The sequence below is a fragment of the Mesoplodon bidens genome (genome assembly GCF_964165515.1).
Source record: "Mesoplodon bidens genome assembly, chromosome: 12".
Taxonomy (NCBI): Eukaryota; Metazoa; Chordata; class Mammalia; order Artiodactyla; family Ziphiidae; genus Mesoplodon; species Mesoplodon bidens.
Genome location: NC_138168.1, coordinates 8,997,424 through 9,012,737, shown reverse-complemented (window position 1 = coordinate 9,012,737; position 15,314 = coordinate 8,997,424). Strand labels below are relative to the sequence as shown.

At 37.8% G+C, this 15,314-nt stretch overlaps 1 pseudogene across 1 annotated transcript; it reads left to right on the top strand.

Moving 5' to 3' along the window:
• The first annotated feature begins 8,424 nt into the window (after positions 1-8,424).
• On the top strand, positions 8,425-11,051 carry LOC308626149 (serine/arginine repetitive matrix protein 1-like; annotated as a pseudogene). The gene has a single exon. The product of its transcript is annotated as a serine/arginine repetitive matrix protein 1-like (transcript).
• Positions 11,052-15,314: the final 4,263 nt, after the last annotated feature.

The following is a 15,314-nucleotide window of genomic DNA, read 5'->3' as shown; positions in this document are numbered from 1 at the left end:
TGGAAGAATCAATATTGTGAAAATGACTCTACTACCCAAAGCAATCTACAGATTCAATGCAATCCCTATCAAACTACCACTGGCATTTTTCACAGAACTAGAACAAAAAATTTCAAAATTTGTTTGGAAAAACAAAAGGCCCCGAATAGCCAAAGCAATCTTGAGAATGAAAAATGGAGCTGGAGGAATCAGGCTCCCTGACTTCAGACTATACTACAAAGCTACAGTAATCAAGACAGTGTGGTACTGGCACAAAAACAGAAAGATAGATCAATGGAACAGGATAGAAAGCCCAGAGATAAACCCACACACATATGGTCAACTTATCTTTGATAAAGGAGGCAGGAATGTACAGTGGAGAAAGGACGGCCTCTTCAATAAATGGTGCTAGGAAAACTGGACAGGGACATGTAAAAGTTTGAGATTAGATCATTCCCTAACACCATACACAAAAATAAGCTCAAAATGGATTAAAGACCTAAATGTAATACCAGAAACTATCAAACTCTTAGCGGAAAACATAGGCAGAACACTCTATGACATAAATCACAGCAAGATCCTTTTGGACCCACCTCCTAGAGAAATGGAAATAAAAACAAAAATAAACAAATGGTACCTAATGAAACTTCAAAGCTTTTGCACAGCAAAGGAAACCATAAACAAGACCAAAAGACAACCCTCAGAATGGGAGAAAATATTTGCAAATGAAGCAACTGACAAAGGATTCATCTCCAAAATTTATAAGCAGCTCATGCAGCTCAATAGCAAAAAAACAAACAGCCCAATCCAAAAATGGGCAGAAGACTTAAGTAGGCATTTCTCCAAAGAAGATATACAGACTGCCAACAAACACATGAAAGAATGCTCAACATCATTAATCATTAGAGAAATGCAAATCAAAACTACAATGAGATATCATCTCACACCAGTCAGAATGGCCATCATCAAGAAATCTAGAAACAATAAATGCTGGAGAGGGTGTGGAGAAAAGGGAACACTCTTGCACTGCTGGTGGGAATGTGAATTGGTACAGCCACTATGGAGAACAGTATGGACGTTCCTTAAAAAACTAAAAATAGAACTACCTTATGACCCAGCAATCCCACTACTAGGCATATACCCTGAGAAAACCATAATTCAAAAAGAGACATGTACCAAAATGTTCATTGCAGCTCTATTCACAATAGCCCGGAGATGGAAACTACCTAAGTGTCCATCATCGGATGAATGGATAAAGAAGATGTGGCACATATATACAATGGAATATTACTCAGCCATAAAAAGAAACGAAACTGAGCTATTTGTAATGAGGTGGATAGACCTAGAGTCTGTCATACAGAGTGAAGTAAGTCAGAAAGAGAAAGACAAATACCGTATGCTAACACATATATATGGAATTTAAGAAAAAAAATGTCATGAAGAACCTAGGGGTAAAACAGGAATAAAGACACAGACCTACTGAGAATGGACTTGAGGATATGGGGAGGGGGAAGGGTAAGCTGTGACAAAGCGAAAGAGAGGCATGGACATATATACACTACCAAACGTAAGGTAGATACCTAGTGGGAAGCAGCCGCATAGCACAGGGAGATCAGCTCGGTGCTTTGTGACCCCCTGGAGGGGTGGGGTAGGGAGGGTGGGAGGGAGGGAGACGCAAGAGGGAAGGGATATGGGAACAGATGTATATGTATGACTGATTCACTTTGTTATAAAGCAGAAACTAATTAAAAAACATTAAAAAATAGAATAAAATGGATTTCAAACTTGTTAAGAGGATGGCTAGCCTTTTATAAGATATTGAAAAGTGTGAGTAATTGAAGTTTTGAGCAGAAGGATTATTTGATACTACTGATGTGCTTCAGCTGGATAACAGTCTTTTGATTCAGGCCTTTTACTGGGTGGGCCAAAAGGTTCATTCAGTTTTTTCCCTAAGATGGCTCTAATGGCACTTAGTTGTCTTTAACTTCATTCGAAACAATTTTGTTAGACTGTATGTGACAGCTGTCATATCAGCATGCATTTAAAAAAGAGATCAAAATTGGTGAATCTTTGTGTAGCCATTTTAATATTGAAGATGGAAGAAAAAAGCAACATTTTTGGCATATTATGCTTTATTATTTCAAGAAAAGTAAAAATGCAACTTAAATACAAATATAAGATTTGTGCAGTGTATGGAGAAGGTGCTGTGACTGATCAAACGCGTCAAAAGGGGTTTGTAAATTTTGTGCTGGAGATTTCTCACTGGACGATTCTCCACAGTCGGCTAGACCAGTTGAAGTTGACAGCCGTCAAATTGAGACGTTAATTGAGAACAATAAATGCTGTACCACACAGGAGATAGCCGACATACTCAAAATATCCAAATCAAGCATTGAAAACCATTTGCACCAGCTTGGTTATGTGAATCGCTTTGATGTTTGGGTTCCACATAAGTTAAGCGATAAAAACCTTCTTGACGTATTTCCACATGTGATTCTCTACTTAAATGTAATGAAAACATTCTGCTTTTAAAACAACTTGTGATGGGAGATGAAAAGTGGATACTGTACGATAAAGTGGAATGGAAGAGATCGTGAGGCAAGCGAAACCACTACCAAATACACCAAAGGCCTGTCTTCATTCAAAGAAGGTGATGTTGTGTATATGGTGGGATTGGAAGGGAGTCCTGTATTATGAGCTCCTTTTGGAGAACAAAAGATGAATTCCAACAAGTACTGCTCCCAATTAGACCAACTGAAAGCAGCACCTGACGAAAAGCCTCCAGAATTTGTCAACAGAAAATGCATAATCTTCCATCAAGGATAATGCAAGACCGCATGTTTCTTTGATGACCAGGCAAAACTGTTACAGCTTGGCTGGTAAGTTCTGATTCATCCGCCATATTCACCAGACATTGCACCTTCGGATTTCCATTTATTTCGGTCTTTACAAAATTCTCTTAATTGAAAAAATTTCAATTGCCGGGGAGACTGTAAAAGGCACCTGGAACAGTTCTTTGCTCAAAAAGATAAAAATTTTGGGAAGATGGCATTATGAACTTGCCTGAAAAATGGCAGAAGGTAGTGGAACAAAAGGGTTGTTTATTGAATTTTATTGAATACATTGTTCAATAAAGTTCTTGGTGAAAATGAAAAATGTGTCTTTTATTTTTACTTAAAAACTGAAGGCACTATTTGCCAACCCAATAATTCAAGAGAATCTTCCATGGGTCATTGTAAATAAGTGGTGAGGATGAACACTCACCTAAAGAAAGTTAAGGGCAAAATGAATGGAAAAAATTGGAAGTGGAAACAGAAAATGTGTCCTAGGGTCTTAGATGAATTTTTTGATCTATGGAAAGAAATAGATGATATAGATATAGATATAGATATAGAATACATGGTCTTCCATGTTTCCTCAAACCTCTGAAACACCTGAGAATTTGACACTGAATTGAATCCTTTTGTGACTCAAGTTCAAGGAACTGTATACAAGATCCAGAGTGTAGGTACATACCTACAGAACACCAGTACCTCATCTTAGGGATAGCTTATTGAGTAAGCTGTAATTGCCAAACCACTGTAATTTATAAGAAGTAGCTCCACCAGAGAAGGAGAGCATGTCCTAAGGGACCAATGTGACTAGCAATGCATACATGCTACAGGGAATTTACTGCTGATGGCTTACTTAGAGTGAGGTGGTCTGTATACACCCAGCCTTGCCTCTCCTGAGCACCCATGTTTGGAGTGTAGTCACAGGGCCTCTGCCATGCTGTGGGTCTCTATGCTGTATTGCCTGTCCTGGCTTTTTCTTATCATTAAATAATCTGGGATTGGGTGAAACTTGCTGTGTTTCATGACACTTTGATTATTAATCCAAATTATTGCTGCTAACTGAGCAGTGATTAGTGCAATCAGTGTATGCTAGAGAATTTTCTCCCTAAGATTCCTCCAGCTTTTAAATGCTCAAGTTTATTGGAAAATAAACCTTTGAAATAATATTCAAGTGATGGTCAGTGTAAGCTGTTCAATAACTTTTGGTAGAAAAAGTGGTGTCTTTCACCCCTTTTGCAAAGAAATCTGATGGTTTAATTATGACACAACACAAAATGCTGCATAATAAAATCTATTATAAAGATTGGTTCTGTCTTCGAGAGCAGAACATCAAGCACAATGTAGGTACTGACTTTTATCAAAATGGGTGGAGACACCTTCAAAAATTAGTTTTTACCATGACCAAAGCTTACAAACTAAAGGACTTTTTTAAAAAGAAAGGAAAAATTATTTTCATGTTTATTCACTCACTCAAAAGGAATCATGATGCATATTTTAAAAAATAGCATTTTCTATTTGAATTTGTACTTGTCTTTTCACCTATATTTTTGCAGATAAAGTGATAAAATGGGACACTTCAGCTTTGCTGAAATATGTGTTTTGAGAAATCCAGGTTTTATAAAAAATGATAGAGTAGTGGTGATCAACAGATAAAATGTGTATGCTAGATCTTTTCTAGGAGCTCAATGCACCTCGCACGTGTAATGTCATTTGTCCTCACAAATATAGAGATTCTGGAAGACAAAACAGTGCCTTTGCAGTGTTCATCACAGGGGCTGGGGATAACACATATCAGGGTAGGAACTGTTTTCTTCATGACCTGAGTTTTTAAGGTCTGCATGCTTTTTTTTGTACAAAAGTATTGTTCTTGTATTTTTATAAACTTTATTTTAAATTTATGTGGTAGAAATGTAGTATTGGGGGAATTATTAGAGCAACTAAGATTTCTAAAGACATTCAAAAATTTTTCTTATTCCAATCATTTATTTTGTAAAGGGTGTTTCCAAATGATTAATAATAAACACACAAATGCCTACTTATAGAAATTTACTTGAAATATTTTGTGTATGAATTGATTTTGCAAATGAGGGGTTGGTTCCAATTTGAGTGGGCAGTTAAGATTTTTTCAGTTGCCCACTTTATGGACACTGCTTTGTAATGTAGTCCCCGGGTCAATAACACTTTACATACAAGTCAAAATTCCATACATAAGCTTTTGCTGTACTGAAAAATAGATACATTTTAATTTTGACCATGTAGGAAATATCATCCTTTCCAATTTCCTACGTTTTATGTGCTCAGTTTATGGTCAGCTGTCACTGTTTACATCTCCTGCTATTTTTGCAATGAATAATTACCTGAACCCTGAGAAAATAATTTCTTCTTGAAAAGAATTAAAGTCATCCATCATAAATATTTTGTTATTTTATCTGTGAAGCTACTGTTTGATAAATGTTTAGATGATTCATGGTAAATTTTGTGTGTACATTGGATCTATGATCAAACTACTAATGGACAGACACTAAGGAGGTATAGTCACTCATTCCTTCTCTGTATCTCTCCTTTACTGTCTTAGTCCCAGTTTCTTCTTTTGTTTCATACTGTTTTTATTTTTTCCTTTCTTCTTCAACTTTTCTTACCTTAAGGCTAGACATATTTTGTTTCCCAACTTGTCTTGAAATTTTAGTGATTCATTGGAATTCAAGGTGGTTAGAAGGAACTTGAAAGCTCAATAAAGGGACAGTTGTTAACAACAACAAAAATGCATCTACAGATAAATTTTACAACTTCTTCTAAATTCAGCTTTTGCCATATTATTAGATATAATTGCAGTACCTGTAGATCCATTCTGAATATTTGCCTCCTTTCCTCACTAGGCAGTTATTTGTTATTTATTTATTTATCTATTTATTTTTAATTGACGTATGTTGTGTTAATTTATGCTGTAAAGCAAAGTGATTCAGTTATACATATATATATATATATATATATATATATATATATATATATATATATATACACACACACACACACACACACACACACACACATTCTTTTTCATATTGTTTTCCATTATGGTTTATCACAGGATGTTGAATGTAGTTCCCTGTGATACAGTAGGAACTTGTTGTTTATCCATTCTATATATCAATATGATAGTTTGCACCTGCTAATCCCAAACTCCCAGTCCATCCCTCTCCCATCCCTCCTCTTCTTTGGCAACCACAAATCTGTTCTCCACTCACTGGGTTCTTGAGTGTATATAGTCTTTTAGTCTTGGCATTTACCTAGTCAAAGATTATTGCATTCTGGCTCAAGAGAGAACTTCCATTCTATAGGTAAGGAAGCTGAAAGGAGGATTAGTTATGTACTTAAGATGATCTTAGATGATGGTGGGAGAAATCCATCTTCCACTCTCCTTGCTGGCTATTTGGTGGACCAGCCATTGTGCCATCACCTGAGCTGAGGCCTGTTTGATGCCTGAAGTCAGCAGCTCTCAAGTTGTTAGAAACAGTTGGGAAGAGGCCAAATTATAGGTTAGGTGTCATGAAACATATTTCAGTATAGAATATTATTGCAGAAATTAAAGACTGAAAAGTAATTCTTTAGTACATATAAGAGAACAATCAGAGCATACTTGCTGCTGTGGTTTTGTCATTTATAATAAGGTGCAAATATACAAGTACCTATTTATTTTATTGTTTGGTAAACATTTTAGTTTTCAATACAGATCCTCCTCTACTTACAATTGGGTTACATCCCAATGAAGCCACCATAAATGGAAAATATCATTAGGTTGAAAATGCATTTATTACACCTAATGTCATAGCTTAGCCTAACCTACCTTCAGTGTGCTCAGACCACTTACATTAGCCTACAGTTGGGCAAAATTATCTAACACAAAGCCTATTTTATAATAAAGTGTTAAAAATCTCATGTAATTTGTTGAATACTCTACTGAAAGTGAAGAACAGAATGGTTGTGTGGGTGCTGAATGGCTGTAAATGTATCAATCGATTGTTTCCCCTTATGATCATGTGGCTGATGACTCACTGCCACCACCCAGCCTCACAAGAGAGTATCCTACTGCCAGGGAAAAGCTCAAAGTTCAAAATTCAAAGTAGTTTCTTTTGAATGTGTATTGCATTGGCACCATTGTAAAATCGAAAAACTTTAAGTCGAACCATTGTAAGGCAGGGACTGTCTGTATACCCTTTTGATAGCAATAAATTAAAAAATGGAAGAGCATGTTTAATTAAATATTAAGGCTGAATTTCTGAATCTCAAAAAAGTAGATGATTTGTACAACTTGCAATTTGTACAGCATGTGTGTAAATATTTACATTCATCATAGGGGCTGTGGTGATATTTTATGATCACCTAAAAATCAGAAGACACAGATACACTAAAAAAAAATCAGCACCTACTCAAAATATTAGAATTCATTTTAAAAGGACTGTGCAAAAAGGCAATCATTTAACACATGCAGTTGCAGAAGATGTATTTACACATCAGTTTATTAAACATGACTTTTCATTTAGATCTGATGACAGTTGTCCTATTTTGCTTTGCTTTCTTTCATTCCAATTTTTTATGAACATGTGTATAGGTTGTTGTGTTTGGTTTCATCAGCAGAGGAATAGCTTCACAAATGTTTAAAAGATGATGATTTTATATCAATGTTATTAGAAGTCAACAGAAATGGAAGTATTAATCTAATAAAAATCAATTAATTCAAATAACTTCATGTTTTTCTTCTGAAATGTGGAATCAAATGTATCTAGAAGTTCACCCTGTTGAAGATGAAACATTTGACAATATTGTGATTGCTATTTAAATTTGGTGAAAATTTTAAACATTAAAGTATTTTTTTCTGTGGTGATAATAGGAATGCACATGTTGATAGGCTACAGCATAATGATAAAAGTAGTATTCTTGCTAAACTAAGAAATACATGGACCAAACAAATGAACTTCAAGTTGGCTTGAAATATGAACACATAATTTATAATTACATCCAAATAAGTCCCAATCATCTAGTGATGAAATTATCAGCTGTAGATGACAAAGCTTAACAAAATTTTTATATATAAACAGAGTAACTGAACCATAAACGTACTGTAGAACATGCTTTCTCTCTTTACTGTTCATATAATACCAGATTTTAAAAATATTTGAGACTTCACAAAACACTTCGTTAATCAACCTAAGTGTCTGATATTGGTGTTAAATATTTTTATAAATGTGTCCTGTATTTATTGCATTTTGCTAAGATCAGTTGAGAATCTTTAATCAAAATATTCAACAAGTGGGATACTAAAAACTCCAACTTTTGAATATTTTTAGCAAATTATGATTATTGAACACTAAGCACACAAACAAGAAGATACTAAAATCTCTACCTACAAAATCACAGGAAAGAGCGGCAGGCTCTGTGACCCAGCTCCGGCTCGGCTCTCCCTGCCGGTCTCCCCCTCCGTTGCGGCAGCCGGTGCACCCTGGGATAGGGAGCGATCTCAGAGTGAGGCCGCAAGATGGACGTGGGATCCTTCCACAGAACAAGTGCAGAACAGAAGAAGCTACTGAAGCAGGTGAAATTCGCAGAATGCCTACAAAAACAGGTGGACATGAGCAAAGTAAATTTGGACGTTATAAAGCATTGGATAACAAAACGAGTAACAGAAATCCTTGGGTTTGAAGATGATGTTGTGATTGAGTTTATATTCAACTAGCTGGAAGTGAAGAATCCAGACTCCAAAATGATGCAAATCAACCTGACTGGGTTTTTGAATGGAAAAAGTGCTACATAATTTATGGGAGAACTGTGGCCCCTGCTCTTAAGTGCACAAGGAAACATTGCTGGAATCCCTTCTGTTTTCCTAGAACTGAAGAAAGAAGAAATAAAACAGAGACAGATTGCACAAGAAAAGTTGGTATCTATGAAAAAGCAAGATGAAGACAAGGATAAGAGGGGTAAGGAAGAAAAAGAAAGCAGCAGAGAAAAAAGGGAGCGGTCTCAAAGCCCAAGAAGATGCAAATCCAGATCTCCTTCCCCTAGAAGACTATCTTCCCCTATCAGGAGAGAGAGAGAAAGTGCAGTCATTCTCAATCTCCCCATCACAGAACCAAGAGCCAGAGTCCTTCCCTTGCTCCAGAGAAGAAGGAAAAAACCAGAACTCCCAGAGCCATCAGTGAAAGTAAAATAACCTTCAGTACAAGAGGCCACTTCTACTAGTGACATCCTGAAAGTTCCCAAGCCTGAACCAGTACCAGAGCCTAAAAAACCTTCTCCAGAGAAAAACTCCAGAAAGGAAAAGAAAAAGGAAAAGGAAAAGGAGAAGACCCGACCAAGATCTCGGTTGCATTCCAAGTCAAGATCCTGGAGACGTTCTCGCTCTCCTTCTCATACTTGACCGAGAAGGCGCCATAGATCCTGGTCAAGATCATACTCACCTAGAAGGTGGCCAAGCCCAAGGAGATGGCCATCTCCTCAAAGAAGAACTCCACCGAGAGGAACGCCTCCTCCACCAAGGCATAGGAGTAGATTTCCAGTGAGACGAAGAAGGCATTCATCGGCATCCTTGTCCAGGAGTAGCTCATCATCTTCTTTATCTCGTTCCCAGTCACTGCCAAAGAAGCCTCCAAAGAGGACATCCAGCCCCCCTCGAAAAACTCATAGGTTATCTCCTGCAGCAAGTCCTTCAAGGTGAAGTCATAGGCCATCACCTCCAGCAACTCCACCTCCAAAAACTCGTCATTCCCCGACACCCCAGCAGTCAAACCGTACAAGGAAAAGTCGTGTTTCTGTGTCTCCAGGGAGAACTTCAGGTAAAGTGACATAAAGGTACTGAGAAATATAAAGGTACTGAGAAAAGAGAGCCCCCTTCACCAGCACCCAAGCCTAGAAAAGTAGAGTTATCTGAATCAGAAGAATATAAAGGTGGTCAAATGGCTGCAGCCGATTCTGTGCAGCAGAGATGCCAGTACAGACGACAGAACCAGCAGTCTTCATCTGGTTCTGGCTCCTCCTCTTCCTCAGAAGATGAGTGACCCAAAAGGTCCCACGTGAAGAATGGTGAGGTAGGCAGGCGGCAGAGACATTCCTCTTCCCTAAGTGCCTCTCCATCAGTTCGAAAGTGCCAGGAAGAGACTTACCCTCGTGGTAGACAGAGAAGTCCCTCCTCACCGCCCACCAGAAGGCAACGTTCTCCTTGTCCTGCTCCTCTGCCTAGTCGCCGCGGGTCTCACACCACCGCCGCAATGAAGAACTCCTTCTCCTCCCCAACGTGGTCGCTCACCTTTCCCAAGAAGATACTCTCCTCCAATACAGAGGACATATTCTCCTTCTCCACCTTCAAAGAGAAGAACAGCCTCACTCCCTCCCCCTCCTAAATGAAGGACATCACCATTTCCACCACCAAACCGTCGGGTCTCCCATTCGCCATCTTCCAAACAAAGAAGCTCCCCAGTCACCAAGAGACGTTTGCCTTCATTGTCATCAAAGCACAGGAAAGGGTCTTCCCGGAGCTGATATACCCGGGAGGCCTGATCACCACAACCAAACAAACAGCATTCGCCCTCACCATGACCTCAAGCTCCTCAGACCTCCTCTTGTCCTCCAGCTGTTTGAAGAGGAGCATCATCATCACCCCAAAGAAGGCAGTCCCCATCTCCACATTCTAGGCCCATTAAGAGAGTCTCCAGGACTCCAGAACCCAAAAAGACAAAGAAAGCTGCCTCACCAAGCCCTCAGTTGGTAAGGGGGGGTGGGGGTGGTCTCATCTTTCTGATCTGTCTCAGGATCTCCTGAGCCAGCAGCTAGAACCCCCCAGCACCTCCATCCCCTGTCCAGTCTCAGTCACCCTCTACCAACTGGGTACCAGTGGTACCAGTTAAAAAGGCTGAAAGCCCAAGACCAAGCCCATCACTGGCAAGGAACCCAGACCCAGAATGAGGTGGAAAGAAAAAGAAGAAAAAGAAGGATAAGAAACCCAAAAAGAATAAGAAGCACAAGAAGCACAAAAAGCACAAGAAGGAAAAGGCTGGAGCTTCAGCTGCTGCAGCTCCTGTAACCACTGTAGCCATTGCTGCTCCCACAACCGCATCAGCACAGGGAGGGCCAGAGCCTAAGAAGGAGACTGAAAGTGAGGCTGAAGATAACATTGATGACTTAGAAAAGCACCTACGTGAAAAGGCCCTGAGATCAATGAGGAAGGCTCAAGTGTCCCTACAGTCCTAGGTGGAAATGTTTGTTATATAAATTTTATTTGGTTTGTACGCAATTCAGTTTCAAAATTGCTAAAAATGTGTTTGAGCTTTAGACCATAACATTTGTTGTAATAATTGCTACGTTGAAGTTCACCATGTAAAAAAAAGGGCATGGATTTACATTGCAAAAGGTGTCCACAGTATATTAGTGACATTCTTTCATTGATAGCTGACATAAATTCATTTAGAGTGAAATATTTTAAGCCAAAAAAAAATCCCTTTTTTAAAAAAGGGGGTTTAAATATTGTTGGCCTTCTTATGGTTCCTTTAAATGCCCGTCTATTCCCAGAGGTTTTTGTTTATATTTTTTATATTTTTCTTTCTCTTTTCCTTTTTCTCTTTTGAGTCTTAGTACCCATTTAAGTTATGATGCTTTCAACCTTGTATGGTTTTTGCAAGCTTTGCCCACAAAAGAATAAATGAATATTTTAATGCCACAATCTTTCCTGTTGCCTGTGGAGTCTCTGCTGAAATGAATCAGGATTTGAGCTCTAGGATGAGACAGAAAATGAAAGCATGTTGTTTGCCAGGACAATGTGGGTTTATATTGATGTGTAACAAGTTGATTTGGAACACTGGAATTTCACTGTATTCTGTTTATTTTTATTTTTATTTTTTTGTAAAGACAATTAGCTAGTCCCAGGAAGCATCCTTCAGTTATATAAAAATTTGTTTTATAAAATGTCATGGCTCCATTCATAATTTTGTCTTGTTCTTCCGATTGGTATATACAACTTTCAGAGCTCTTGTATTTGGAAAGCTGGAAGGGCCCAGACTTTGAAACAGTGTCTTGTTTTCACTAATTTTGTTTTGTTTTTTTAAATTAAAGCCATATAAAGCCTGTGGATTAAACAGAATAAATTTCTAAATTAAAAAAAATCACAGGAAAAACTCAACAGATAATGAGGGCATAGACTGTGTAAAAGATTTAATTTTACATTAATTAATTTATTTTTGCTGTGTTGGGTCTTCGTTTCTGTGCGAGGACTTTCTCTAGTTGTGGCAAGTGGGGGCCACTCACTATAGCGGCCTCTGTTATTGCGGAGCACAGGCTCCAGACACGCAGACTCAGTAGTTGTGGCTCACGGGCCTAGTTGCTCCGCGGCATGTGGGATCCTCCCAGACCAGGGCTCGAACCCGTGTCCCCTGCATTGGCAGGCAGATTCTCAACCACTGTGCCACCAGGGAAGCCCAAAGATTTAATTTTGAAATTCTAAAATTGCAGTTTGGAATGTTAATTGTGGGATGACTCTTGATAGAGCATCTACTTTTAACTAGAAAAATGTAGATCCTCTTCCTTATTAAATAAAATCAAGAAATCTTACAGTTTTGTAGCATCTAGATTTGGTGATACTTTAAAAAGAATCATAAATAGTGATAACACGCTAGAAGTTTTTTGTGACAAAAACAATTGTTGAAGATAGGTACTTTGAATAGAGGAAGACTACCTACAAAAATAATTGGGCTGAAGTAGTTATTTTAAAACAAAATTTAGAATTGAAAGTATTCTTTATTTAGTAGAATTTTCACTAAGGTTTACAGTATTTGTACAGAGAATTTTATCTTGATTTAAAATACTATGGTATACTGAAAATAGTTATTTAAGGATATCAACATATTCAAACTTCTTAATTATATAATTCAACTCTGATCAAGGCTGCAAGTAAAATGTATGAAAAAGTTAAAATAATAAGATCCTATTTACAGATACATTCTTTTAAGAAAAGCTGTGACATAGCGGGTAAGAAATTGATTATAGTACCTGAATGTGTACCAAGAATTATCATTCTGCTTATAATTGTTTATAAGCAATATAAAGACTATCCTGTTTTAATACTCATGGAAACACATGGATATCTGGTATTTAATTTTTATAATATATTTATTGTAAAAACTAGTTTTTGAGTAGAATCTTTGTTGAAAATACAACCTGTTTTGCAACATTAACTATTTTAGCTCCTTCATTCACTTTTTTCACTAAGGTCTGAGATTTTATCTTGACTTTAAAATTGTTATAATAGGCTGGTACTTTTTATTGTGAGTAGCTCTAGACTTTCTAAAAAGCCTTTTCTCCCTGCAAATTAATATTCTACAGGCACTAAGTGGTGGTCTCCTCAAGGACTGAGGAGGAGGGGCACAGCAAGCAGATGGGTTTTTGCAGTGAAGGTCCACACAGGTGTTCACTCTAGGCATTTCAACTAGAAGGAGTTTAATGCAGGGGCTTACCCAGGTTATGGAGGGGTTGTAGAGCCAAAAGGGGGTGGTGAGGCAACCCAGGGATTAGCAACAAGAGGAAGCTGCAAAAAAAAACCCTCCACTTAAAGCAGGGCTGGGGGTTGTAAGAAATACCCTGGCTTTCCCTTTCTCCAGCTGTCTTCCAGTGCATTCCCTGGTCAAACCTACCAGTCACCAGAGCAGACGAAATGGGAATGAGAGCAACAGGCGAAAAAAACAGCAGAGGAGTCAACTTTGTACATAATACATGTCCCCAAAGATGAAAATGTGTCTTCCCAATCTTGGCCATACTTAAAGTAAAATATCACACGCACACGGACACACACACACACACACACACACACACACACACAGAGCTATCTGGCAACTCCAAATAATACAGAACAGCAGTAAGTAGTTTTTGAAAATGAAGGTACAATTAGCTAAGTATTTAATTCTAGGCCTTCATTCAGAATCTAATTATTTACTCTAATTTTGCACATAATTACTAATTGAAGCAGACCAGGCACAGTAGTTTAGAAGGGTAAAACAGGCTGCCAAATGTAGATGAAGACAAATCCAAAGTTGGAATATTTAGCGCTCTGCAAATGGATAGAGAACAGAAAAAATACCCCATATAATTGAGACAAAATACATTAAAAGTTTTTCTGTGGTTGTTTAATGTAAAAAAAAAATCTCTCATCTCCAACTTGAGAACACTGGAAGGCAGGCCTTCAAGGCTTGAAACCTTGCATTTATTGATGTTGCTAAAGGTGAAAAATCAATCACTGAGAAAAGGTTAAATTATTAATAGTATTGGCTGTTTAAATGGGAAGAATTTATAAAAGTTATTACATGGATATATAGACTCAAGTGGCATCTGTCCCCTAGCGGAAACATAAGTGTATTTTGAATACTTCAAAACATCTTGATACCACATATATGCATATGTGGTATTACTAGAGAAAGACGTGTAAAAACATTAAATGTGAATAAGAAAGATTAATTTTAAGAAAACAAGTGAAATGCTATGCAAGCTTCCCTTACACACACACACACACACACACCCCTCAGAATGAAGAATCTGACGGCAACATTAATTCATTTATTCTACAAATATTTACTAATCACTTACTACACCTCACATTTTGAATATGTTTTATTTGTTCAAAAATGACTCAGTTTTGGGCTTCCCTGGTGGCGCAGTGGTTGGGAGTCCGTCTGCCGATTCAGGGGACATGGGTTCGTGACCCGGACCGGGAGGATCCCACATGCCGCGGAGCGGCTGGGCCCGTGAGCCATGGCCGCTGAGCCTGAGCGTCTGGAGCCTGTGCTCCACAACGGGAGAGGCCACAGCAGTGAGAGGCCCGCGTACTGCAAAAAAAAAAAAAAAAAAAAAGACTCAGTTTTAAAAAATATCTCACAAGCTAACTATATAAAACTTAGCCAGATGAAAGGTGAATGCACTTTAATTTCATGATTGTTTATTTTGAGATTGATGTGTATGATTGATGTCACATGTGTGAGATGTTTTCTTTTGCTTATTTACTGATATTGAAATATTCAGTTTATTGGGGACACGTTTATCACCTGAAATAGATGGTAAATATTTTAAAGATATTATCATGGGTTATTTGGCAAGGATGTCAGACAATTTATACAAGAAAGAGGTAAGACTAGTATTTGCATATTATGACTCCCAAACTACAATATTCATAGAAAGATATTTTTGTGATGCTATTTGAGAGAAAGCAGAAAAGGAAATGAGAGATAGCACTAAACGTTAAGTTCCCCAACTCCACCACTGCCACCAAACCTCACCACCCAAAAGTGTTTATAAAATGTGTTTATGTGCAGTGGCTTATTTCTGGAGAGAAATCTCAGCTTTCATCAGACTTTAGACTTTCAAATGGTAAAGTACCATTGAACTAGTGTAATTGCAATCTTCTCTCTCTTTATCTCAACAAAAGGTGCACTTTTTTTGCTTTTATTTTTTGCTTCAGAAAAATAGCTCATTTGT